The sequence below is a fragment of the Nanorana parkeri genome, unplaced genomic scaffold (genome assembly GCF_000935625.1).
Source record: "Nanorana parkeri isolate BGI_ZX_2015 unplaced genomic scaffold, ASM93562v1 scaffold437, whole genome shotgun sequence".
NCBI classification, from domain to species: domain Eukaryota; kingdom Metazoa; phylum Chordata; class Amphibia; order Anura; family Dicroglossidae; genus Nanorana; species Nanorana parkeri.
In genome coordinates, this window is record NW_017306705.1 from 411,503 (window position 1) to 438,243 (window position 26,741).

A 26,741-nucleotide genomic window follows, 5' to 3' on the forward strand; every position below is an offset into this window, starting at 1 on the left:
CCAGTCCAGCCAACAGAGAAGCAAAATAGAGAGGGAGAACTCATAAAATATTGTATGTGATGGCACAGAGCCAGTGTCGTTTAAGGTGACGGGGATTCTTAAGGCAATGCTTGAGTTGAACAGGCCTCATATATGTGCAACCACTGACCTCATTTTATGGTTGCTGAACAAATTCAGACAAGCGACAGTGTAGGGGTAGCAAAGTCGACATATCTTGCTTGGCTTGGCTTTAATTCTGTGGTTGGAGACAGAGAATAAGAAAAAAGTTTAGGTAATAGGCATTGCATTATTTTGTTAGCTGTAAAAAGAGTTGCTACTGCCTCTATATATGTTTGTTCTTTCTTTTTATTTAATTATCTAAACCTTTTTATAGAGATAAGGTAACTGGATTCCATGGTTCAAAATTTGACCCTAATTGCTCCTCTTTGCCTTAATCTGGATCCTGTTTCTCAAAATTGATATCCAATGTTCAGGTGATCATAATGATTTGGCTACTAATTATGAAAACAGTTATGTACATCAGTCTTTTGTTAGTTTTTGAATGTATCAGGTCAATAATTGATTTGGTTTATCAAAGTACTCCGCATTAACATAACATTAGCGGCATGGCTAACATGAATATATTGGTCTTAAATATGCAAAATAGCATCTGGCAGATTATAATGCTTCTGCACTGTACTAGAACAATTGTTTTTATTGCTGTCGATGTCCTAGTTGTTGAGATTTTCTCTTGCTATCCTTTCTGTCTGACAACCATGATATAAACAGGAAGTGAGAGGAATTCTTCAAAATGAGGATACAGACATCAATATAAAGATGATAGTTTCTGACTCTTACCTATACCATCCAAAAAATAAAAACAGAATTGTGCTTTAAAGGTAAAGTAGAACCCCCAGGTTTTATTTGGGGTTTTTTTGTTTTTTGTTACATTTTAGACCCCCATGTATATAAGATTTAAAAAAAATCCAATTTTCTACTAAACCTCTCCAGCTTTCTTCTCTGTCTACTGCTGGCAGAAATGTAGTCATGTTATTCTACCTCATTTCCTCCTCTCAGTACTCCAAGACTGAGAGGCAGTCACTCAGTCCAGGAAAAAATGTCTGCTGCCACTGGAGGAGGAAGGGGCAGCTGCCATGATGTCATTGTACCGGCTAGGGGACGGTAGGAGGAAGATATTTGTGTATGCCATTTAAAGGCCTTATCTCCATATTTGTTTCTGGTAAGGCACTTGTTACCCAGTTAAACCATAGGATAAGCATGACAGCCAAGGAACTATAGGCTTATAAAAGTCATCAATTGCAACTCCCATAGCTCTGACATGGCAAAAACACTTCAAAATGAAAAGTTGTTGTAATCACTAATTACAATCATTCTGCCCTTTCACCGCGTTCCATGACACTAGAGATTTTGTTTGTACCTATCTCCTTTACTGCATCATACAAAGCAGCAGCACCATTGCAAAATAGGGAAAGGTACCACTAAATCACAGATTTTCTCTTGTCCCAACAACATGGGTCCTTATGTTTAAGTGTATGTAAACTACATAACTAAATCTTATATACAGTGAGAAAAATAATAACTCGATCCCCTGCAGATTTTGTAAGTTTGCCCACTTACAAAGAAATTATAGGTTTATAATTTTTATCATAGGTGTATTTTAAATGATAGAGACAGAATATCAACCAAAAATCCAGAAAAAAAACACATGATACAAATGTTATAAATTTGAGTTGAAGTTCAGTGAGTAAAATAAGTATTTGATCCCCTAGCAAAACATGACTTAGTACTTGGTGGAGAAACCCTTGTTGGCAAGCACAGATGACTGGTATCTCGGGTGTGGGGGGCAAGCTGGGGAGGAGATTGGCGAACGTCCATTTACCGATCTCCTCCCTGTACTATGGGACCGGGAGCGGTGCAGATTACATCATATCCGGTGCCATATCTGTGATTGCTGGGCTCCTGAAGCCCAGCAATAAGCTATTGAAGTGTGATCTGCACTTCAATAGCTTATTTAAAGTGTAAATGTGATACTAGGGGTGTTTTGGACCCCCCAGTATCACCTTAAAGAGTACCTGTCACTGCCAATATGCTATAACATAGGAGGGCTTGTAAGCCCCCTATGTGATAGCAATCAAAGTAAAGTTAAAATATAAAATAGTTTTTTAAATTATTCATAATGAAATAAATGTAAAAATAAGAAAAAAAAAAGTTTTAAAGCCCCCCACTAGCACACGCGTCTTCACGTAAACACGCGTCTGGTGCACCTACGTATGAAAAAGGCGATCGCACTACACGTTTGGTATTGCCGTGCACGCCAGAGTGTAAGCAATAATTCTACGGCCAATAGTTATGCATATCTCTAAGCTGGTGACCTGTGGGGGCTTTTAAAGCATCGTCTATAGACTTTTTGGGGTACAAAATTTTGTCGGTTTCACGGACGCACACAACCTGGGCATGTTGGGTATATATTTACTCGTTTTAACCTCATATGTTAGATTTTATTTTAAAAATTGTATTTTATTATGTTTTGGGGCATATAAGTGCATTTTCTACAACATTCTGGGGTTTTTATAAGGAGTTGCACTAATATCGTGCAACTGCCACCATTGTATTCTATAGTGTCTTGGCTTTCAGGAAATATATAATGTTTGGAGATTTTAAGTAATTATCAGACCTAAAATGTGGATTATAACATGTAAACAAAAAATGGAAAAAAAAAGCCTTGGTCATGAAGGGGTTAATGCATCAAGTATGAGTTGGCACTAGTAATTCTGTTATCAGCTGCACTAGTGAGACCAGCATTCCTAGCTATGACTCAGAAAAAGCCACTAACCACAAGAGTCACAGTGGACAAACCTGAATTGTGACTGCATGTTATGACATGCAAACTTTCAGGCTGGATTCACACCAGATGTGTTGGTGCTGCCCTTGCCATTTTTCCAAAGCAGTCCCAACACAAGACAAGGCAATTTACACCATCGCATTGCACGCAGTACTTTTTTTTTCAGTACAGTGGGATGTGATGCAGTACAACCACCTTGCACCATGCTGTGTTTTTTTTCTTTGCCCAAAACAAAACATTTGACTGATTACTGGATGCAACCCAACTACTTGGATCATTTGAGTCTTTAGTTCAGTGTACTACTTGTTGGCTGTGGAGGAAGTCATTCTGAACACTTTCTTTGTTGCTTATGTGTACATTTGCTAATTTTTATAAAGTGTTCAGAATCAGATTTAGCCTTTTCATTATTGTCAACATTACTGAAAAAAAAACACTGCTGGATAGGCTGATACTTTGGCTATTTGCATTCCAAGTACCATATTTTGGCTTTGTGTCAGACGGATCACACTCAGACCAGGTTTGTAAAAGTGGGGTCATCATACTTCAGAAGTTTTATAAAGTATGTGATCTTGAGACTCTGAAGGGGTAAACTTGGTGTAATTATAGTGCAGTGCTTACCATGCCATTGCAGACTGAAGGGGTTAATAGCGGCACATTTAGTAGTAATTGAAGAGCGGGGGGTGAATATATTGCAGTTTTGTATGAGTGTTTGATTAAATAAAGGAATCAAGTTATAGTGATAAACAAACAGCGCTGACAATATAGTTACAAAAACACTAACAATAATTACAATACATGAGCTACAAATGTTTTATTGTGACAGTATATAGCAAACCGGCAATCATGACAATATGTGGACTGGAAATGGGCAATTGTGACAATATGCAGGCAACAAAATGGCTACCATGACACTATGTGGGCAAGAAATGGGCAATTGTGACAATAAATAGAACCCTGTCTGACACCACCTTCCCTTTCCTTATTTCTACTCCATTCCTCTAGCCAGCTGCATGTAGGGATTGTCATGGAGAAACTGAATAGAGGAGAAAGCACATCCCACACCTCCTTGTCACTCTCTCTCTCTCTCTCCTCTACAACACAAGCTTGCCTTTGTGGCCAATGGGTGACAGGAATAGTGACAATGTCGTCACTACTCCTGTCGGCCAATTGGAGCTTGAACCGGAGGAAGTGGGCAGTTTGCAGATCCAGTCTTGTATTTGATTACCAGGAGTGTACAAGCCAAAGCTGGAGAGTTCCCTACTATGGCAATCATCTCTAATGCACTGCATTGTCCTTTTTAAACAAAAAACAAGAAACTGCAATCTTTTGTTATTCCCCTGTTTTCTTTCTTTCTGCTTTTTTATTTCACTTATTGCTTTGTTTACACAAGCTCCTGGCTAGAGAGAATCCGTCAGTCAGCTGGAAGGGGGAGAAGACTAAGGCTTGCGGCCTGCCTAATTCTCTTTGGACAGTCGCTGCTTCCTATACTGAGCTTACAGTGTCCCTTAAGGGAGCATCTGGCTGTTTGAGATCATTGCCAGCTGTCACTTCTGATCAGATGGATGGATGTCACATTGAACCTTGTTGTGCCATTTTTAGTTTTTTTTTCTGCGTCCATGGAGTGGCACACTTTAATGCCTTATCCATATCCAGATATAAGCATCTCTAAAATGCTTAAAGGAGAACTATGGGGTAAGTGTTTTTCCCCACAGTTCTCCTAAGGGTCACGGGGGGACATAAACTAGCATCCTCCCGTGACCCAAAGCTCAGTAGCTCGAGGTATACTGAGACCGCCACAGCCGGGACAGCTGCGTGAGTGACAGCTGGCTCTGCCTATCTAGAGGCAGAGCCAGCTGTATCCGCCCCCTCCCCCGTCCGTTCCGCCAGTCAGCGCTGGAGGATTGGACAGCGGGAATCTCTGCAGGGAGCCGTGAGTAACAGTCATGGCTCTCTGCAGGGACATGATCGAGAAGTGAGCAAGTGACGGTATGTGTTCGCTCACTTCCCGATCTATTGAGCCGACGTGTGACAGTTTCATTGTCACAAGCCGGCTCGAACTATGAGGTTGAGTGAAAATCACTTGCCTCATAGTTCTTCTTTAATTGCAACCCCGTGGAAACCTGAATAAGGTGGCAGAACAGCTAATTGGATTTGTGCTGTTAGAATTTTAGTGTTAGACTGAAACTGCAAAGAGCAGTAATGTGCAATGCCGGATTTTAATGTGTTTGATCAGTTCCTATTTATTTGTATTTCATGGGCCACAAAAACTTTTGTAAGTTTGTAAAGATGTAGTGTGAAATAAAAACAAAAAAACTCCTATGTTGTCTACTGGCTTTTGTTCCAAAATATGTTTACTAGCAGAGGTGTACAGGTTGTCTGATATACTACTTAAAACTTTGATCTGACAAGCATTTTTTTCCGTTCCTGTCACAATATACATTTGGTGCACATTACATGTTGTATGTGATCAATCCATCTACAATGTGCAACTTATACATTAGCCAAAGATATGCAGTAGCTCTCGATGACTAAAAAACACTAGCAAATGTATGCCCATTTATGAACAGGTCTTTTAGGTAAAATGGTTTTTGATCTCTGGTGACTTAACACGCTTGTATGCATTACTACCCAGTCAGACAATATTTTAGCTGGGTACATAATATTAAAGTGTGTCATCTCACTAAATTGATCGATCGGGGTTGCAAAGTATAAGCTGATTGTGGATTGGAGGGGATTATAGGAGACAAAGCTGTAGCTGTTCTGGGATCATGAGAGAAAAAGGCGAGACAGAACAGTGGCTAAACCTGAACATGGATGGGGGCATCCGGGGAGATGTGGAAGAGGCAGAAATGCAAAAGGTTGTGGACCAGGAGGGCAGGAGAGGAGGCAGAGTGGAAGCTGCCCATGGCAGGGGGTATATTGAAGAGAGGTGGGTCAGCAGACCATGAAACTTTGGGAAGGACCAAGCAGGCAGAATTGTAGATGACTGAGGAGAAAGAAGAGAGGCAGAGAGTGAGACCCAGAGAACAAGAGGGCAGAAAATAGATGATCTTGTAAAATGGGTAAAGAGAGGAAGCAGAGTGTGAGTTCATCAAGTACCATGGGGGGCAAGAAAAAAAGGAGGCAGAAAGTTGATTAGCATGGGCAGGAGAAAGAAAGAGGACTGTGGGATATGATCATGGATGGGGCTGAGGTTGCGGAGTGTAATCTGGCCAAGAATAGTTACGCAAGGGGCACAAATGGATACATTTTTTTAGAGGGTTACTTTTATATATGTGGATTAAATTATTAGTACAAAGCTCTAATTATTTTCTAATGGCACAACAGTCGCGCTGGACAGATCGCACGTCGTGTGTCGCAAAAAAAGGTACCTTTTTTTTAGTGATTGTCGCGTGGATGTCACCCCATTGAAATCAATAGGGCCGCACGGCAATCACTGTGTGCACTAGCACACAATCGCGCGGCCTGGGTGTCGTGCACTGTAGTCCACATGTGAACCTAGCCTCACCTTTTCTTCTTTCCAGTCAATGTCCTGTTTGGCTACCAATGAGCAAAAGTGCATAACTCTGTGTTATTCAATACCTTAGCAACACAGAGCAGCCTATCCTGCCCTTGGCAGGGTGGGGGAGCAAAGGAAACATATATGATCTTTGTGCATGTATGTATATACAGTGTGTGTGTCCACATGCATGCATATGCGTTATTTACATTGACTTAATCTGCACAAAAAATACTAAGTTTTATATTTTGAAATGTAGTTTAATCATGTGTTCTAAATAACAGCACTAGCTCTGCATATTTTTTTTTTTTTTTAAAGGTGAATTCTGACATGTTTTAAATGTTGCTAGTGGGATGAATCACTAACTCGATTCTTATAGCACTTGGGGACTCCAGTGGAGTAATTTATTCACTGTACTTCGTGTCTCCATCCCTCTAACAAGGTGATGATGACCGTGTAATTTTTACATCTCCCAGACATTTGTTTCTTTTGCATTGTGGACAGTCCGTTTATGGAGCACAGTGCCATCATTTGGCTTTCTGTCAGGCACGGTAGTTGAGTGGAAATGTGAATTCTGTTAAGGATAAAGCTGGAATACCCAAGAAGTATCAGCAGCTTGTATGTAAAGTAACTTCCCAGCAACTACACAAACAATGAATTTGATTTAGATGACATTGGTCTTCAGAGTTGACCCTGTTCTGTAGCATACCTTCTAACTTTCTCAGTTGAGAAAGGACAACTTTTAGCACATGGAAAGTATGCAAAGGACACATCCCTGCCACACCCATAGTTACATGGATCACGAGTGCTTTTTTCATCACAGCTTTTTCATTTATACTGGCTTTTCAAAATAACAATTGCAATAATAATTATGTAATGCAACATCTATTAACAATAATCAAGTTATTAGGGATGCTCCGATACCACTTTTTTAAGACCGAGTACGAGTACCGATACTTTTTTTTCCAAGTACTCGCCGATACCAATTACAGATACTTTTCCTTAAAGGGACAGGTCACATTTTTTCTAAAGCAATACAAAATCATGATTTTAGGTCAGTTTCTTAATATTATGAAGAACATGAAATTAATATTTATCATGCCATTGCTAACTAAGGCTTGTATCCCCATAGTGGGGAAAATAGATGAGCACATGTCCAGAACACTGTATAGTGTGGCAGAGCTATATCCAATTCTGCATACCTGGCTTTATATTACAAGATCTTTATAATATAAAGCCAGGTTTGCAGAATTGGATATAACTGTGCCACACTATACAATAATACACTGTTCTGGACAGCTGATTGTATAATGGTTTCAGCTGATTAGCATATATGAATGAGAGCACATTATACAATCAGCTGAAACCATGTGGGAAAGAAACTGATTTTTTAAGAAGGTGCTACTATGTAACTTCCTTGTTTCTCCCACTGGAGATTAATACGTGTATTTCAGATACCAGCGGACACCATTATATGGTGCTCTCATTCATATATGCTAATCAGCTGACACCAAAGGATAATACGATCCATTATATGGAACGTATTATCCTTTGGTGTCAGCTGATTAGCATATATGAATGAGAGCACATTATACAAACAGATCTGCATACCTGAAGATTTATAATTGTATGTCATGCTTTTTTGTTTTTTTTAAAACCAGTTAGTGATATGATGTTTATGTCCAAAATTGATATTTTATCTAATAAACTATTTGTAATTGGAATACTTGTCCCGATCCTCTGTTAACCCTTTTTAAACCAGCCACTCTTGTTAGCTGGTTTATGTTTTTGGTATATATGGTGCTGCAGTACTAACTTGCTGTGTCGCCTTCTCCGTTTGCTTCAGCCACTCCGTGTCACAGCCTAGTCATCCGCTCCATTCTGATCTCTTCTCCCGCTGATTGGCCGATTGGATGATGACAGGCTTCCTCATCAGTCACTCCTGGAGCAGATGACTGAGGACTTGGAGGAGGAGTTCGCGGCCATCTTGTTTCGTTGACGCTATGGAGGTCCTGTGTGCGGCGGTTTCGGGTCCTTGAAGATGGCGTACACGGTATAGGTACTTGTTTTTTGTATCTGAGTATTTGCACAAGTACGAATACTCATGCAAATACTCGGTATCGCCGCCGATACCGATGCTTGTATCGGTATCGGATCATCCCTACAAGTTATGTTAGAGGATAACTGCACTTTTCATGAAGTTGAAGTCTCTGCAATAATTACAATGAAATAAGATTTTTAGCAAATTTTTAATTATAAAGCAGTAGTTTAAAATCAAATTATTGTTTCAGCAGTTGGCCTGTATGTACCCCTTCTGTTTGTTTACCAAGCACAGCTAATGATGCTATGCCTGTGCCCACTTGCAATAATAATTGTTTAGTCTAACACCGAGGCTGGGTCCACATTTTGGTCCACGGTAGGCAGCAGAGCTGTAATCATCAGCATAACATGCAGTGATGGTATTCAAAAGCCAGGTCTACTGAAACTGCTTTGATTTGTCAGATGTGCTATATGTTGAAGTAAGGTCTTGTTACTATTACGTAGCTGGCAGTTTGATAAATAAAAGTACTGAACAATATTGTGCCATCATATGAGATAATAAGCAAGTGTGGAAATCTCTGTACATTCTATTCTGCAAAGGAGAGAAAATATGTTTGCATCAGAGTTTTTCATGTGGCAGACTTAGCAATGGTAGCAAGAGGTACTGTCAGACAGATTGCCCTTGTATGGCCACCCAAACAAAACTTTTTCTTTTACATGAAGCCACATTCATTCGTGATAGCAGCTTGAGAATAGAGTCATTATCAGTAGACTATATTAAGAGCATGCTTACACCTAAATTGAAAAATAGATGCAGACTCTGATTCACAGACATAACAGATTCTGCCCAGTAAAATTTAGGCACTCTGGGATTAGGGGATGAAGAGTCTTTCTAATGCTGCTATTGGCATCAGGCAGGGGCAATCAATGTGCAGCACAGAAGCCATCTGTGTCTTAAACCCCCTTGGTTTTAGAAGGGTTAATATGTGCAGATGGCAGGAAGTTTTATTTCGTCCTGGGTTAATGTTTCGGGAGGGGGCGGATTGTGAAAGCTTTGGAATTTAAGCTCTGGGGCATCTTTTTTGCTCTGACTGCTGTGAGTTGTTTCTGGTAGTGCAGCTTGGAAAGTGCAATTCTCATGTGTGTTTAATTTTTTATGTGCTAGTGTATTTTTTTCTTTCTGTCATCTACAATGAATTTAGAGTGTGTGGTAGACTCATTGAGAGTACAAAATTTTAGGGAAAGTGAAAATATTATGTACAGCTACAGTGGGTACAAGGGTATTAGCATGACATTTGGAATATTTGCAATGAATGTTATGCTGGCCATACACTGGTAGATTTTCATATGAACGTTCACATGAAGTCTCCTCAGAACATTTGATGGCATTAGAGACTTAACGAATGTCATTCGAATTTTCATTTAATTTTAACATTTGATTTTGGAATGAATGACGTTTCCCAAATAAAGACCACACTGTTAGAATTTGGTTAGTTCAAGAAGAAATTTCCATCCTGTTTATTTGATTTCACTTTTTACTACAGTCAAAAGCGATGGTAGAGCAGGGCTAACCATGACCTGGGCACAAATGGGTAAATTGTTTTTAGAGGGATTGGGTGTTTTTGTGTGGGGGTCTAGTATGGACAGTGAGAGAGACCTGTAAAAGAAGTTAGGGAATGGGGCATGAGAACATTTTGGGGGGGATTTATCAAAACAGGAGCAGATGCCCATGGCAACCAATCAGCTTCTCTTTTAGGTTCAGTTAAGATTTAAAAATGAAACAGAGAAGCTAATTGGTTGCCATGGGCAACTGCTCCAGATTCTGTCTGCTCCAGTTTTGATTAATCCCCCTCAATGTGTTTTTGATTACAAAAAAACTATCGATAAGATCTATATTGTAATTTAATTAAATGACCTATGATCTGTAATAGGGATTCTAACAAGAAAAGGAAAGACTACCAGTTGTATCTAGCTTTCTTTTTTTTTTTTTAAATAATAAGTGTTTATTAAGGATTTTAGGACAAGTAACATGAATTACATGCAAACATGGAGATCAGTTGTATCTAGCTTTCAATGCAGAAACACAGGAGCAGATTTTCAGCGGAATGTGGGTCAGGGCGACAGAGATCGGCAATGCTATGGGGATAAGGAGGGGGTCTGTCTAATCTGCTTAGGGTACAGAAAGCAAACAGCGTTCCTAATTGACCTCGATATTCACTGAACAGAAAATTGAAAATATGTTAAAGCCACATTCATCTTTACAAAACACACATTCATCATTGCCTAAGGAAAAGAGATCAGATGGGCACAGATGGACAGACCAGATATAAGCAGTGTGCTGCTATAGGTGTGTGGATTTAAAAACAAATGTATTTGGCTCATGTGCAACTGAAACTGCATTGTTTAAGGTACTTATTAAGTGGTTTTTTTAGGCTTCTCTGAAGGCTTAGTTAATTTGTAGGTAAGATTTTCTTTTGCTGTATGGACTGATAAAACTGATTTTTAAAATGAAGCCAACTTGAGCGAGCCAGTGTTGGATGCTAAAGCCGCTTCACATGGGTTGATTTTTGATACGTTTTATTGATTTCTGTACCACATGTACCAGTCAAAATCTCAAATCAAACAATAGATTGCATACCATGAGTACAGGGCAAGGCCAGGTATTCCCGACTCTGCTCATTGCCCATACCGTAGTTTTTCTACAGAATAGAGTTGTCCAATCAAAGGCTGCACCCAACCTAGAATCAAGTTGCTAAATGTAGTTGCATTTGAATTAGATGTTGCTTAGGTAAAGGTAGATTGAGTTGGTTTGCAGTGTTTCCTGGATAGGGCCGCCTTCTCATTCATTAGCTTCTCTTGTAGCATGGAGTTGTGCTTTACCAGAAATCTACCACTACTGCTCACATATTAAACTAATTCTTGAAGGGAAGACCAGTCACCCAATAGGTGCTGAACAATGTTTTTTCTTTTAAAAAAAAACATTCACTGCAGGTGAATTAATCACTGTAAATTAAAAAAGCCAAGACTAAAATTGCCATACTTTGGCTTACTGCTATTCAAAACACATGCAGCAGTAAGATACAGTGAGGGGAATTTATCAAAACTGGAACAAACAAAATCTGTAGCAGCTGTGCACAGCAACCAGCTCTCATTTTCAAATCTTAATTGAACAAAGTGGAGAGAAGCTCCAGATTTTGTCTGCTCCATTTATTATTACACAGAATTTATATAGCGCCAACAGTTTGCGCAGCACTTTACAAAATAAGGAAGGCATTACAATCACAACACAGTTCAAGAGGTAAGGAGGGCCCTGCACGTGAGGGCTTACAATCTAAAAGGGAGGGGCAAGTAATACATGAGGAGGAAACTGTGTGGGAATGAATTGTTTGAGAACGTGATGGGTAAGTGGTTAGTTTAAGGTGGGATAGGCTTCCCTGAAGAGATGAGTCTTATGGGATTGCCTAAAGGCAGTCAGAGTGTGAGATAGTCGGACAGGTTGGGGTAAAGAGTTCCAGAGGATGGGACAGACTCTAGAGAAGTCCCGGAGGCGAGCATGGGAGGAGTTGACGAGGGAGCTGGAAAGCAGGAGGTCTTTGGAAGAGCGGAGGGGACGGTTAGGGTGATACTTTGAGACAAGGTTTGAGATATAGCCGGGGTCAGTTATGGATGGCTTTGTAAGTGTTTTTGATAAATTCCCCTCACTGAATGTTTGGTAAATGTCACATTCATTCTCAATGCAAACTAAATATAGTCAAAAAGAACTTAAATAACAAGTCAGGTTGTCTAATTTTCTCTGGTCGGGAATGCACTGGAACGCATGGAAACACATCAAAAATGCATACAAATAGATGCAAACACACTGGACTGACCCTGAAAGCCCATTTTACGCTAAAAAAAAACCACGGCATCGGAACATGTTAAAATCTCGGTAAAAATGCACTGCATTTGCAGATCTGGTCCAGGCATGGTGTGAACATAGTCTAAAGCTTTCAAAGACACACTCTACATGTTTGCTTATCAGATGTGTGCTCCACTGACATGCAAGCAACAGCTTCCTTTCTCCGTATTAGTTACCCTTGGCAACTACACTTTATGCGCAATGGAATCTAACTACACAAACATCCATCATTTCCTAGTCTTCCCAAAATCAGCATGATATCTGATTATCTCCTGTTGTGGTCATTGTATGACCTTTATTAGAAAATCTGCTTTTATTCCTTTTAATGGAAGGCAACATGTTTCAAATGTAATGCATCAAACATGGTAATCAACGTGACTAGTATACCAACAATAGTTTTGTCCGTGTGTTTCTAAATTTTGTCTGTTAGCCTAAAGGTACACTTTAATATCTGAAATAACATCTAACAAGGCTCCATTTGCTATGTTCCAAAGGTACCACAGGGGCAAACAAAGTGATATGCTATACATATTAGATAATGAGTGGTGGTGTTGCCTGCAGTGACCAATCAGACATATGATAACATTTTTGTAACAGAGGTTTGACAATAAAGAAAAATGTTTCATGCTCGGTACCAATTTGCATGCCCCCCAGCATTAGAACTTGTAAAGAGGGACACCTTGGTGGGCAGAAAAAAATTGTCATGGCTACATTACTTTGAATATCAGGCATAGCTTAAAGAGGCATGTTTTGAGTCTGAACCTGCTCGCAGTACACACATATGCTGCAGTCATTGTTTCCACAAAATATTCTTATATTACTGTGTCACAAGTGAGAGTCTCAGACACTGAAAAACCTCAAAACAAAGGATTACTTTTGAAAAAACAAATCCATTTAATTGGATATGATTTTCTGCACACAATATTTGCGCATTTTTTTCCTGCCTCTATAGCCGCCGATCGGTTGTATGGCGCAATTTTGTCGACCCCCTCCTGACCCCTCACCTTCAATCCCGGGATCCACTACCCCATCTGTGGCCCGGGACCGGCTCGGGAGGGCGTCAGGAGGTAGATGGGAGGGAGATCAGCGTCTTCCTCCTTGCTGATCTCCGTTCGTGCTGTGAATGCAGAAGTGATGTGTATTACATCACTTCCGCATTCACCTGTCAGTCATCTGGCTGCTATAGCCAGAGAGAAGAAGCTGATGAAGCAGATCCCTGCTTCATCAGCTTCTTTTGGGGTCCCAAGGCGACATTAGGGGTCCTAGACACTCCTAATGTCTCCATAAAGAGGACCTGTCAGTGTGCCTTTGCTAATATATAGGGGGATAAATGTCGGAGTGAGAACAATCATTTTAGGGCCATCAATCACTGATAACACTAAACTGATAAGTGGTAAAAGCTTTTAAAGCGTCGCCTATGGCCAATTTTGGGAAATTTTAGTTTTTTGAGGTTTCGTGGGCGTGCACAATTTTAAGGCTTGAAAAATGGCCTGGATGGGAAGGGGGTTTAACACCCCGGACTTCAAGTGGTTAAAGGAGATCTTCATTGAAACAGTTGGAAACTACATAGCAGCCAGCAACTGTTTAACATTGGTCTTAGTAATCTGTAATGCACAGAACAGCTTACAGGCTAAAGCAGTCAAGAATATGTAAGATACAACATAGCGTATAGAGTGCAGTTGTACTGAATGTGTAATGTACAACATGGAATTTTGAGTCCAGCAGTCAGAAATACAGTATGTAACATACTAGTGTGCACTTATCAGGAATATGTAATGTACAAGTTAGCTTACAGAATGCAGAAGTCAAATGTATGTAACATACATTACAGCCTATAGAGTACAGTGGTCAGGAGTATGTAATGTACAGTACAGCTTACAGAAAACAGTGGTAAGGACTATTTAATGTACAGTGGGCAGGTGGGAAAATTCCCCCTCTAGCATTGGTGTTGATTAGGAACAATCCCACCAGTATTGTCGGTGTTAAAAAAAAAAAAAAAAAATTCCCCCAGCATTACCATTTGTGGTCACCCTTCCAATTTACTGAGTTTAGATGTTTCCAGGCAAAGTTATGGTTAAGGCTATAGCATACAAAGATATATTAGACAATTCCAACCTAGTGGACAGTTTTGAAAAGGTCCCTGGCCTGGTCAGAGTTCCCTAATCTGAACTCTGTTGAACACCTTTGGGATTAACTGTAATGCCAAATGCAAGCCAGCATTAGCACATGATGCTCTTTTTTTGAGGCTGAATGGGCACAATTTATTGAAAAACTCCAATACTTGTGGTAAACCTTCACTGAAGACTGGATGCTGTTATAGCCACAAAAAGGGTTGGATATTACTTCCCATACTTTTTCAAATGGGATGCCCAATAAGCTCACCTATGTTTGATGGTCAGGTGCTTACAGAAATGTTTGGCCTAATAGTGTGCCTTTCTATTAAAAGGAATTTACAGCTCCGTTAACATGACACAAGATTTCTAATTACCCAGTGATTCAGTCAGTTGAGATAACATATCCTTTACATGTCGCACCGTCATAGGTGCTTTGCCTTTATAAATAAATATGACCCCATCTTAACTGCATCCATGTCGCAATTTAAGCAGACAGCCCCACCCCAAATACAGATATGTAAGTATTCTATAAAACGTTATGCACATTTGTTTCCCTATTTTGTTCCAAGGGCTTTAGCAGTGGCCACTAGTGGCTTCCCCACTATAAAGTGTGAGAATTGCTGTTATTACAGAATTTCCTTTATCGGTATTTATTAAGTAAAATAAAAATGAATTTCTAAGAGTTATATGCGTAAGAATTATATGTTCTCCATGCCTAGAGTGACACCTTAAAAGCCCCACTTTCTCTGTTTTTTGCTTCAATTGCTGTTATTACTTTCTGTAGGTGGCAATGGCAGTTCATACACAGGCCTCATTGACACATCATGCTGTCAGACATTTTATGTCTAAATACCTCTTTTGGTCAAAGAAGCTCTCCGCAATTCACTGTGTCCTTTGCAGATACTTCTGTTGCAGCCACAGACTGCAGGGTTGGTCAGGTAGGCAGTCCAGGTGGCTAGGTGATCTTCATTAGCTCAGAAAATGGGAGGGGTAGCTTTTGTGGTGATTATCAGTGCTGGGAAAGGGACGCGATTGGTTATCATGTTGGGCTAGGGGAAGTATTTATAAAGTTTGGTCTTGGACAGTGAGCAGATTAATGTTTCATTAGGGCTGGAGGGAAGGAGCTCTACGGGTTGCTTACAGCCTGGTTAATCAGGTAAGCAGTCTGGGGGGAGGGGGCTGTCAGTATTCCATGAAAGTGATTTACATATACAGTACATCCTAGATGTCACTATAGACAGAAAAAAACTCTTGTAACCTACTCTCCAATGTTCTAGGATTAAACAAGAAGACACCTTCCTCTATTTATGCCATCATTGCAGTGTATAAGAGTTTATTTTGCAAATGTTCTACTTCAACAGTAACCAGTTCGGCTCTCACACCTGTATACCCCCTTACGGACAATGGGCCTGTTTTTCCGGCAATAACGTTGTCATTAGGAAAACAAAGTAGTGCTTTTTTTAGAGGACAAATAGTACTTTCTTTTGTTACTCACAGAAAAGAAGTCTCCACAAACACACACGAGGGTGGCTCCATAGGACCCTGCAAGCAAAAGGAGCCACACTAAAGCACGGTCATTTCCAGTGCTCAGGGGATCAGCTAATTCTGCAAGAAGCCAAACCTTTTAAACATCAAGAAGCAGCATCCATTGTAAGTGATTTAATCAGGATTTGAAATAGCTTAACACTTTTGACTTTGATTTCACTTTAAATGCTGCAACGTAAAAACCCTGCAGAAATGTACCTGTAGCAACTAGGCCAGATTTCCTCACAAACCTTCCACCGTATACTTGTGACCCAGGAAGACTTTAAAATGTTATATTGCTATTGCCTAAGCCCAGCAAGACTAGATCCCACTAAAGATTACATATCTCTCTTGTTCTCACACAGCTTTTTTTCAGCTGCCAAAGCTTCTGGCTATTTGGCATTTTTTTTCACTTCAGTTCCTAGTTTGTTCACACGTCATTAAGGTTGCTCTGATGAAAAGTAAGTGTGTCAGCCAATGGAAACAATTATAAGAGTAAATGGAGCCTATCACAGTATAGAGGGCTTAACAGCAGAGCATCCTTTACTAAAGAGATATAGAAGTTTGAGGGTGGGAGGCGTTTGTACAAACAGATGTATAGAGGGGAATGTTAAAAAGGAAAAAGGAAAAAAAAAAAGCTGAAATGAAATGGAATGATCTGCTAGACTATAGTAGGTATGGTAGAGGCAGTTTTCAAAAACTAACTTTTAGCACCATATACATTTCTATTGCAAAACCATTAGGAAACTAGAGATTTCTGCAAGTCCTATCACGTGACCAATACAGCAGATATTTTCTGTCCAATAATGCTTTTCCTTTTAAAATATAATCAGGACACTAAGATGTTGACACTGCTCCCCATCTCTTTCACTTCAAAGACCTGCTTTCCTTAGTGAAGTGCGAGTCACTTCGCATTTTTGCCTGCGATTAAGGATTTCTGTATGTTCAGGATATTTACAGTATGTGGAAATAATCAAGGAGCAGTCCACAAACAAATGATACACAATAATAAAGTGAAGGCTGGAGTGTTACCCTGTGATGTTTTCTCATTTTTTTTCTACAGCCTTTCAAGTACCAATTAAATCTAAACTATTACATTCCATTATGCATAGAAAATCTCCAGCTATCTCGAGGATCTTTCTGGAGATGGCAAGTTGATGTATAAGTTTAGCCAAAGCATTAAATTTTTATTTTTTGTATATAGCAAGGAAGTATAACCCATAACTCCATTAGAAAATTGTCACCTCACTTACTGTAAAAGGACAAGCGTTTCACCAAAGAGGAAGTGAGGGAAAACCTGCAACAGGTAAAAACACAGCAATAAAAAGCTCACTAGAGTTCTAACCTTTTACTGTACTAGCCAATCCATGTTTCTGTCTGTATTGCTGTTGGATATTTCCCCTCATTTCCTTTCTTGTGAAACCTTTGTCACTAGGACAAGGCAAGGATTCTACAAGGGTTCTAATCCTTACCCAGTCTTTCGTAAACTAAAAAAAAGTTTGCCTGAACATACACTTTAATTTAGACCTTTAGGACCCATTCACCCAAGTTGACCGTTATTATGGTGTGACGTACACACACTGGCGTGCGCTGTCTATGAAGGCTGCAATGTGTTGTAACAATGCATCACAATGTTTCCTTTTTCCTCTTAAAGTTAAAAGGAAAACTTCACAAAACTCTATGCACCACAGCGTGTTTTAACGCGCTGACGTGTTGTAACTTTTTTTGTGTGCAGTGCAGCTCAATTCACTTGGCATGAACGAGCCCTATCTTCCTCAGCCAATCTTGACCACACTGCTCCCTTAAAATAATACAATTATTTTTTTTTTGTAAAAAAAAGGCCTTGTAATAATTAGTTGTTCAACTAAAAACACCACTGAGGAATTCCATGGTGGCTGGTCATGCGACCATATGCTTAGGCATTTGGTCAAGTGATCTCAACTGATGGGGTTTGGTGGAGTGACATTTGGGCAAAGTTGGCTAATGAGCAGTTCTACTTGAACACTCTCCCATTTAGCTAAGATCTTGTGATCAATACCTATGCATATGGGCATGTGTCTAACTGCTTTTGAAGTCTAGTAGAATTCCAGCCAAATCTCTTTTTTTGATGGATATAGAAAATAGTTAGAACCCTTGTCAAGTGTTTATCTGTATTCCCATTGCGGAAGATTTTCCTCATTTCCTGTGCTAGGGATGGTTGTCACTGAGGCAGCAGTACCGGCCAAATGAGGGCATAAGCAGCGCCAAAAACTTTTTTTCTCCATAGAGCATGGAAGCGTTCAAACATCTTGGACTATAATTGTGTTTCAGTTTGAAAAATGTTTTTGTCCCAGTAACAATGGTCAGCGGAAGAGGAGATGAGGGGAATTTCTGTAACTAAGATATAGACCATGCTGAAAAATCATAAGGGTTCAAACCTTTTCCAGGCCTTAGTAAGGTCCCTCCTTTGCTCATGATCTAAATGCAGTTATTAGAAATCACTCCTGCACTAAATGATGACCAGTTTCTATAATCTGCTGTACAGCCTTCAGTGTTCTCCCTAGATGTTTTCTGTCAGGATCGATATCCCCCCCCCCCCAAAAAAAGTGTAAAGTCATTGAGAGGAAAACTTTAATTAGCGCATGTATATGTATATATGTATTGAGTAAATTAACATTCAGTGTTCTCTGGCTAGAAGGAGTTAAAACTCAGCTTGCTCTTCAGGGCTGTAATTAAGGATCTACAAGATCCCATTGCACGGGACAAACAGGGCTCACTTGTGAGGCGCTGGGATAAGACACAGAGACTGAGGGTTAGTTTGCACCAGAAACTGCATCACAACTGCGTGCATCTGCGCAGTTGCATTGCAATTCATTTTGATGTGTTCCCATGCGTTTACTTTTATTCTGCATACTCTTTAGTACATGGGTGGTATACAACTATCTAGCTGGGCTGTATATAAAACATCAAAGTTGCTGAGAAAGAGAATTCACCAAATTTTTCTTTTTGCACCCTGTCCAAATATTTTATGAAGATTTCAGCATCCACATCGGCCATGGCTCCAATATTTCTTCTACCTACAAAGAGGAAGTCCCTGGATGATGACACAATCAATCCTCCTTTCTTTTTTTTGGATGCGTTGCATTCCGATGCGTTTGCATGCGTTTTTGATGCGTTCCAGTGCGATCGGATGCAGCTAAAATAGGACGAGCAGTACTTTTTCTGACTGCATATGAACGGACTGCAATGGTGTGAATACAGCACGAGAAAGCCCATAGGAAAGCATTGTGATGTATTTTGGCTGCAGCAGCCAAACTGAATGGACTGCATCACAACTGCATATGGTGTGAACTAACCCTGAGGGTTAGTTCACAACATAACCAGTGTGTTCCGGTCCGATTTCTGGCTGGAACGCACTGCGGCCGGCTCACTTTTTTGCCGGGCTGGAGGGGGAGTGGCAGGCCATTGAAGTGAATGGCACCGTAGCCACGCCCTCCGGCCGCAATGCGATCGCCCTGGCGGTGCCTGCAGTGCGGTCCGGTGCGATCAAAATAGTGCTTGCAGCATTTTGATCGCACCACACTGCAGGCACAATGTGCCTTGTGATCCCGTACGGGCGATTGCATTGCGGCCGGAGGGTGTGGCTTCGGTGCCATTCACTTCAATGGCCCGCCATGCCCCCTCCAGCCCGGCAAAAAAGCGAGCCGACCACAATGCGAGGCACTGCGTTCTGGCCAGAATCGGACTGGAACGCACTGCTTATGGTGTGAACTAACCCTGAGAGACTAATACAGAGGTATCTAGGTGTTTACTTTCTTGACTATTACTATTTACTGGTTACAGCTTAGCTGCCCAGTAGGATAGAGAGGGAATTCTATGTTAGTCTCCTAAGTTGGAGTAGGTTTTTATTTGTAACATTTTTGCTTTGGAGCCTTATGTATGGCGTTCATGCTTAACCACTTGCTGCCCAGAGCAATTTCTGACATTTGCACACGCAGTTTTTGGCTAGAAACCAGCATCAGACCCCCAAACAATTATATATTTTCTGAAAGCAGAAGTCCTGTAAAATAAAAAAACCGCTAGTTGCCATTTTGTATGTTGCACGGTATGTGTGCAAATGTTTATCAATCAAGTATTTTTTAGGATAAAATACACTAAAATTAAATTTAGTGCACAGAAACAGATTATAATACCCAATCTTTTGGTAAAATATAAAAGATGGGGTCACGCCGGGTAAATAGATACAAAACATGTCAAGACTCAAAACTGCATTCGTCCGTGAAACCGCAAAAACTACAATAACCAAAATTTCCCATCGGCAACGCTTTAAACGCTTTTACGGCTCATCAGTTTAGTGTCAACAGTGGGCCTAGAATTATAGCTCTCACTCTGATGCTCGGGGCAATATGTAACGTGTGGCGCAATTTTCGTTTTTGCACGTAGGCGCATCCAACGCGTGTTTGTATGTGCATTTTTTTGGCATTTTTTAATGTTTTTGTCTTTAATTTTTTTGTTACACTCGGCTTTATTGCTATCGTATAGGGGGGCCAACAAGCCCCCTATTTCATAGCAAATATAATGTGACAGTTCCTCTTTATGGAGACATCAGGGGTCTTTCAGACCTCTAATGCCATCTAGGGATCCCAAAGAAGCTGATGAAGCAGAGATCTGATTCACCAGCTTCTTCTTCTGGCTCTAGGAGCCGGAGAATGTGCCCAGTGGCACCGGAAGTGATGTAATGCACATCACTTCCGGGTCCAGTGATCGGAGGAGAGATCAGCGGCTGGAAGCCGCTAATCTCTCCTCCAATCCATCAGGGGAGACCGGTGCCTGTACAGACGCCGGATTGCTTGTATTTAAACAGCAGTCGCTGGCTGTTTAAAACAGTACCAAGATCACGGCTGCAGCCATGTTCTTGGTATAACCACTTCCAGCGGAGGATGTACATTTACATGAACACGCTGGAAGTGGTTAATAAAAAAAGTGCAAGTTCCACCCATCAGTTATGATGTGTCTGTAAGGTGGACTTGTCGGAGGGATTTAAGAGGCCGCAAATATAGTGGACAGCGCGCGCTGTCCAGTGTGGAACGCACATGCAAATGCCGGCACGGACACCATGGCGTCAAATCCGCTCCAAATCTAATCTGAGCCAATTGGAATGGAAAACAATTGGGGTGGACATTCAAGTGGTCTCGAGACGCTCGATCGCTTGAATGTTAAGGTGCCCATACACTGTACGATTCTCGTACGATCGCGGAAAATCCGTATGGAAGGCGTGCGACCGTTTCTACTGTACGGTCGCACGTCTTTTGTCGAACCAGCATGCTCGAAAACCCGCCGAGAATCGTACGATTGCCGGCGGGTTTCTAGCCTGCTTGTTCGATAGCTGTGGAACGGGCCGGTGTGCGCACGCGCACACTGCCCGTTCTGCATTGCGGTCATCGGAAGCCCGCAAGTACGATCTGCCCGTCCAAGATGGGTAGATCGTACGAGCTTTCAATGAGCTTACGACCATCGCAAGACAAATGTCTTGCGATGGTCGTAAGGTGTATCGGCACCTTAAAGCTCCCGGCCGGCCGTGTGATTACAACGGCCGGCCGGTAAGCTGCTCGTCGGGCTCCGCCGTCCTCTTGTTTTGGACGAGTATTTTTAATATTTTTGAGGGGGGGAGAATTTCAATTTTTTGAATAAAATATTGTTATTGTATTGACATTTACCTGTCTATCCAATGTTATGACAAAACTACTGTAATTTAGAATTCTCCCTTGTAATAGTAGTCTTGCATGTGAGCAGTTGTTTCTAGGAAACCTTTGTGTGCAGCGTTCTGCAAGCAAGTGATGATTTGCTATACAAAACAATCATATTATGTAGCCAGTGCCCATGGAATACCTATAACATGATCTAAATTAAAATGTAAACTACTTACAAGTAGCACTATGACTCAGAGCTGGAGGCTACATTTGCCTAACGTCTGAAATTAGTGTTGGCTATGGGAAGAGGCATGTGCTCAGGTGTGCTCTGCTCTAGAACTAGAGTTGGGCTATGCCAGCTAGTAGAATACTGCATGAAGTAAAAAACAAAAAAAAAAAAAAACGTTCCTTGATTGCTATTAATGTTCTCTGTAATGAGAAGCAAGGGCAGCATTGTGTCTAGGCCACTCATTTTGGTCCCTCCATTCTTCTACATAGTAACAAACAAGGCTCCAGCAAGCAATGTCATGTTTGTGTTCACAGGGTTTAAGGGCTGGTAAAATCACACTCAAGTTCTTTGGCCAGGAAGGAAGTATGGAGGCTGTCATATTGCTGAGCTTTTATGGAAATACTAGTTCCCTTCCTGCAATGCTGATCCTCTGGCTTATGTACTTTCCAAGCAGCTAACGCAAACAAATTTGCAGGTTACAAATTACTACTTTACGGACTCCCATGATTGTTCCAAGTCAGTCTCTCAAAGTATTGAAGTCAGAGCATTTTCAGGATGTAAGCAATGGCAGCATCTGTATTTATCCCTCTACAGGTTTTATTCAAGATTGAAAAGCTACTCAGGTGAGAAAAATCAGAAGGTTGGGCAGAAACTGGTTAGCATGTTCTCACCTTTGCTGCCGAAATAATATATAAATGTTACTGGTGCTAGTCCTTGTTCAATCAAATGTCACTTTCTTGATTTTTGCATAATCATTAGGATGTATACAATTACCACTAATTCTGGCTTTTAACTGTGAAAATGTAGAGTTAGAGTAAATTTCTATAGCTAAAATATAAATGTATTCAATGTAATTTTAGTTTTCTGTATCCCATGCACATTATCAGAATATACATTATTCTCATATTTCATTATGTATCCCAGTTATTTGTGCCTTGCAGTGGTATTTTATAAGGCCATCTGCTCTTCTAGTCTTCAGGCATCCTTCAGATAGGTAACATATTTGTGCCTCAAGAATTGTTGGGACTGTGATTTATACAAATGTGTACCCAAATGTATCTCCTCATCGTAGCAGATGTCATGCCTTCCTTTTTGAGTGGGCATCTACATAGTTCAAAGTCCGTCAATTCATAAGTAAAATATGTGGCGGGTGAAAGGGACACTTGTGCTGTGTTTGTTGTACAGCAGTAATGACTCATCTCCATCCCACTGCCATAGGCCAGAAGTGTCTGCAGCAGGATCAGTGTTTATGGCTTACAGGTCGGTTACACAGTTTAAGGGCTTGACAGTGCAACCGAGAATTGCCAGCAGTTAGGCCTTGTTCACACCAAGCGCGGAGCAGATCCGGACCAGAGCAGGTGCAGACCGGATCAAAACTGCGTCCAATGTATTCCTATGGTATTTTGACCTCCAGTTCACATCGCATCGTGCGGATCCAGACCGGATGAAAAAACTGCGGCAAGCCCTATTTTACCTGCTCTGGATCTGGTCTGGAACGCATCAAAAACGCATGCAAGTGCCTGAAAGCCCATGTTAAACTTAAAAAAAAATATATATATATTTTTTTTTTTACCAAAACCGGCCCTAAACGCATCAAAAACGCGTCTAAAACGCGGCACAACCCACTGCACTGCATGTGCAGAAACCTGACCGTATCTGGTCTGCATTTGGTGTGTACAAGGCCTAAGCCACAAAGTAGCCCATGATTAGTCATTCTGTATGACATTGTAAACTTTCTGCATGAGTTATGTATTAGCACAGATGTGTGATTGATCTTGTAGGCTTATAGTTTTGATCAATCTTATGTGATGTGTTGGTCTCTGCTGTGATTTAGTGGACAGCACAATGGTGCTGCACAGTGGTTAGCACATCTGCCTTGCAGCACTGGGAGTCCCTAGTTCCAATCCCAGTTAGGACACTATTAATTGGCTCCTGTCTAAATTGGCCCTGTAAGTATGTGAGATAGGGGCCTTGGATTTTAAGCTCCTTGAGGGCAGGGACTGATGTGAATGTGTACTTCGTAAATTGATGACACTATATAAATACCTGTAATAAATAAATAAATATAGTTTATCCCAAAAGCATTTTCTGTAGTAAAATGATCAAGAGCAATCTTTTTGGTCACAGTACAGTGGTGCCGCAGGTACATTTATGTAGCCGCCTCTGTCCCAAAAATAGAAAAGTAATGCACCCCCAGAGGACTACATAAATATTTATTAAAAAAAGGTTGTAAATATTAAAACAAAGTTATTTTAGAAAGTTTGTTGAACTGTTAGATGGCCATGGACCACAATTAATTGCCATCAGAGACAGTAATTGTACCCAACTGTTAAGGATTCAAATACCTCAGCGCAGCTTTGCTTGACAACAGCCATTCTCTTAGTGCAACAAATCAAAAGCAACTCAATTGCTAAAACTCTATTCACCTTGCCATATGATAACACTCTTTTGCTGGCCAGATCAGTGAGAGGTTGATTTGCCACTAACTCCTAGCTTAAGATCATTATGCTGCAGTATTCTGGCCAGCGAGGGCGCCATGTCCATAAGCTAAAGCAGAGTTGTAGATTGGTGATTCTGCTGTTGGCATGGAGTTGCCAGTGTAATATCTGCTGTTTAGATCTATAAATATATGTCTTATTAATAAACCGCCCAGTGTTTTTTTTTATATTAATATCATCCACCCTGGAAATGTGTGATGTATATTTACACTATTGTTTATTTGCAAATGCAATAATAAAGAAAATCATGCTGCCCATTGCATGCCTTGAATATTGGAATGGAATATTGTTGCTATGGTCAACACAGCTATTGTTTTTTGTTGTGTTAAAGGAAACATGTATAGAGCAAAATAGGTAGGTTGCTCTTGCAAAATATTTTTAAGACCCTGACCAGGCACAAGCCATGCAATCGGGAAATTCTTAATCTGCATACATGTTCTGGGTCAGTGACTGAGAAAGTGAGTGTTTTTTTGCAGGATATTAGTACTATTTTTTACAATGTATAATGTTTTATGAGCCATTTTTCATTAATGAATGCCATCTATCTGGTTTATATGAACGTTTTTGTCTAGAATTGGGTAGTTGTCCTGGCCTAAGCTATAATCACAATGTGATTATGAGTTTGTCAGTTGACTAGGATTAATGTATTCCTATGTACCCTGACTATAGTACAAACAGATATTTGAAGTGTATACCCAGCCAAAACTTTGCTGTTTAGTTTTATGGGCATGGATTAGAACCCCTGCTGGGTTTTTACAGCTATTTGAGCTCCATTAGAGTGATTTCACCCTAACAATGGTTTTACAAGAGCAAATGTGAGGGAAAATCTGCAACTGAGATACTGTCAGCAATAAAAGTCTGACTAGGTGTTTTATTACTATCTGTATTTCTGCTGCAGATTTTCTCTCACTTCCTTTCTAATGAAACTGCCACTGGAACAATGGGAGAGGGGACATCTCTCTTATAATGGTCACAGCCATGGCAATAAGTGATCAATATACAGGTGAAACTCGAATAATTAGAATATCATGCAAAAGTAATTGCAGTAAGTGCTGCAAAAGGGGCCCAAACCAAGTACTGAGTACATATGCATGCTTGTACTTTTCAGAGGTCCGATATTGTTCTATGTACAATCCTTGTGTTATTGATTGCATGTAATAATCTACTTTTTTGAGGTTGTGGATTTGGGGTTTTCATGAGCTGTAAGCCATAATCATCACAATTATGATAAATCACAGCTTGAATTATCTTGCATTGCATGTAATGAGTCTATCTCATATATTAGTTTCACCTTTTAAGTTGCATTAGTGAAATAAATGTACTTTGCACGATATTCTAATTATTCGAGTTTCACATATCGATTGCGGTATAGAGACCGAAGCGTAATTTACGACTGATGTGCCACAAATGTAGAGGCAAGTTCCCATCAAGCAAAAACAATCGCAATGATTATAAACTACATATGCAATCTCCAAATAGAGCAGACGTTATAAAAAGGGTTGAAAAGTCCATTGATTTAGACTGATTTTTGATCTGGCTGCCCCAATGGACCCATCGAAGGTAAAACATTTGGTCAACGATTGATCACAAAATGCCATGTCCAGTAAACGATTGTGTCCTGTTTCCATCACATCGCCATGGTTTCACCATATTGGAGCCACAGATTGCTGTAAAAGCTGGAGAGGAGTTTTAATTTTTTCATATGCTATCTAAAACAAAAGAGAATTATGGCTAGGCATACACTTTTAATGATTTTGTCCACAACTACAGTCTTCTCATTTCAACCTTTCATTTTATTATCCATATATTTGAGAGTGAGTGCACGCTTCCTTTTATTCCAACCTCATCAGGGCTGTGGGTACAGCAATAGCAGGTATTCATGCCTGCTTGAGAGATTAATAATGATATTATTTATATCATTTCCACAGTGCTACTTTTTAGATTGCCAGTAGTTGTCTAATGTGAGCATATATTTAATATAAAAGGACCTATAGGAGCAATATTTTTAAGCCATTTTCACGCAGACATCTGCTTTGCAGAATTTCACACCAGAATTGAGGAAAATGGTAATTCCACATGTGCGTCCACAGAGGTGGGGAATGGTATTATCACATGACCAGTGCAAATAATCAGCACAATTGGCCATATGTCTGCAACTGTAATCAGCTGTAATACAAATATTCAAGATGGCTGTCTGGGCTGGTTATACATGGTCAAATCTATTGTCGATCAAATATTTGGCTACTTTCCAAATGATCAATTACAAATTATATAGCTGCTACAATGTTTCTTAATAATATTTTCTTTATGCAGTTATACTGATAGAGAAATTGTGGTTCAAGTCTCCTTTGTCCTCTGTCCAGAGAACATTTTGATGGCATAAGTTTCTAAAGCCACTATGTTGCACACAAATTAAATAGAGGGTCAA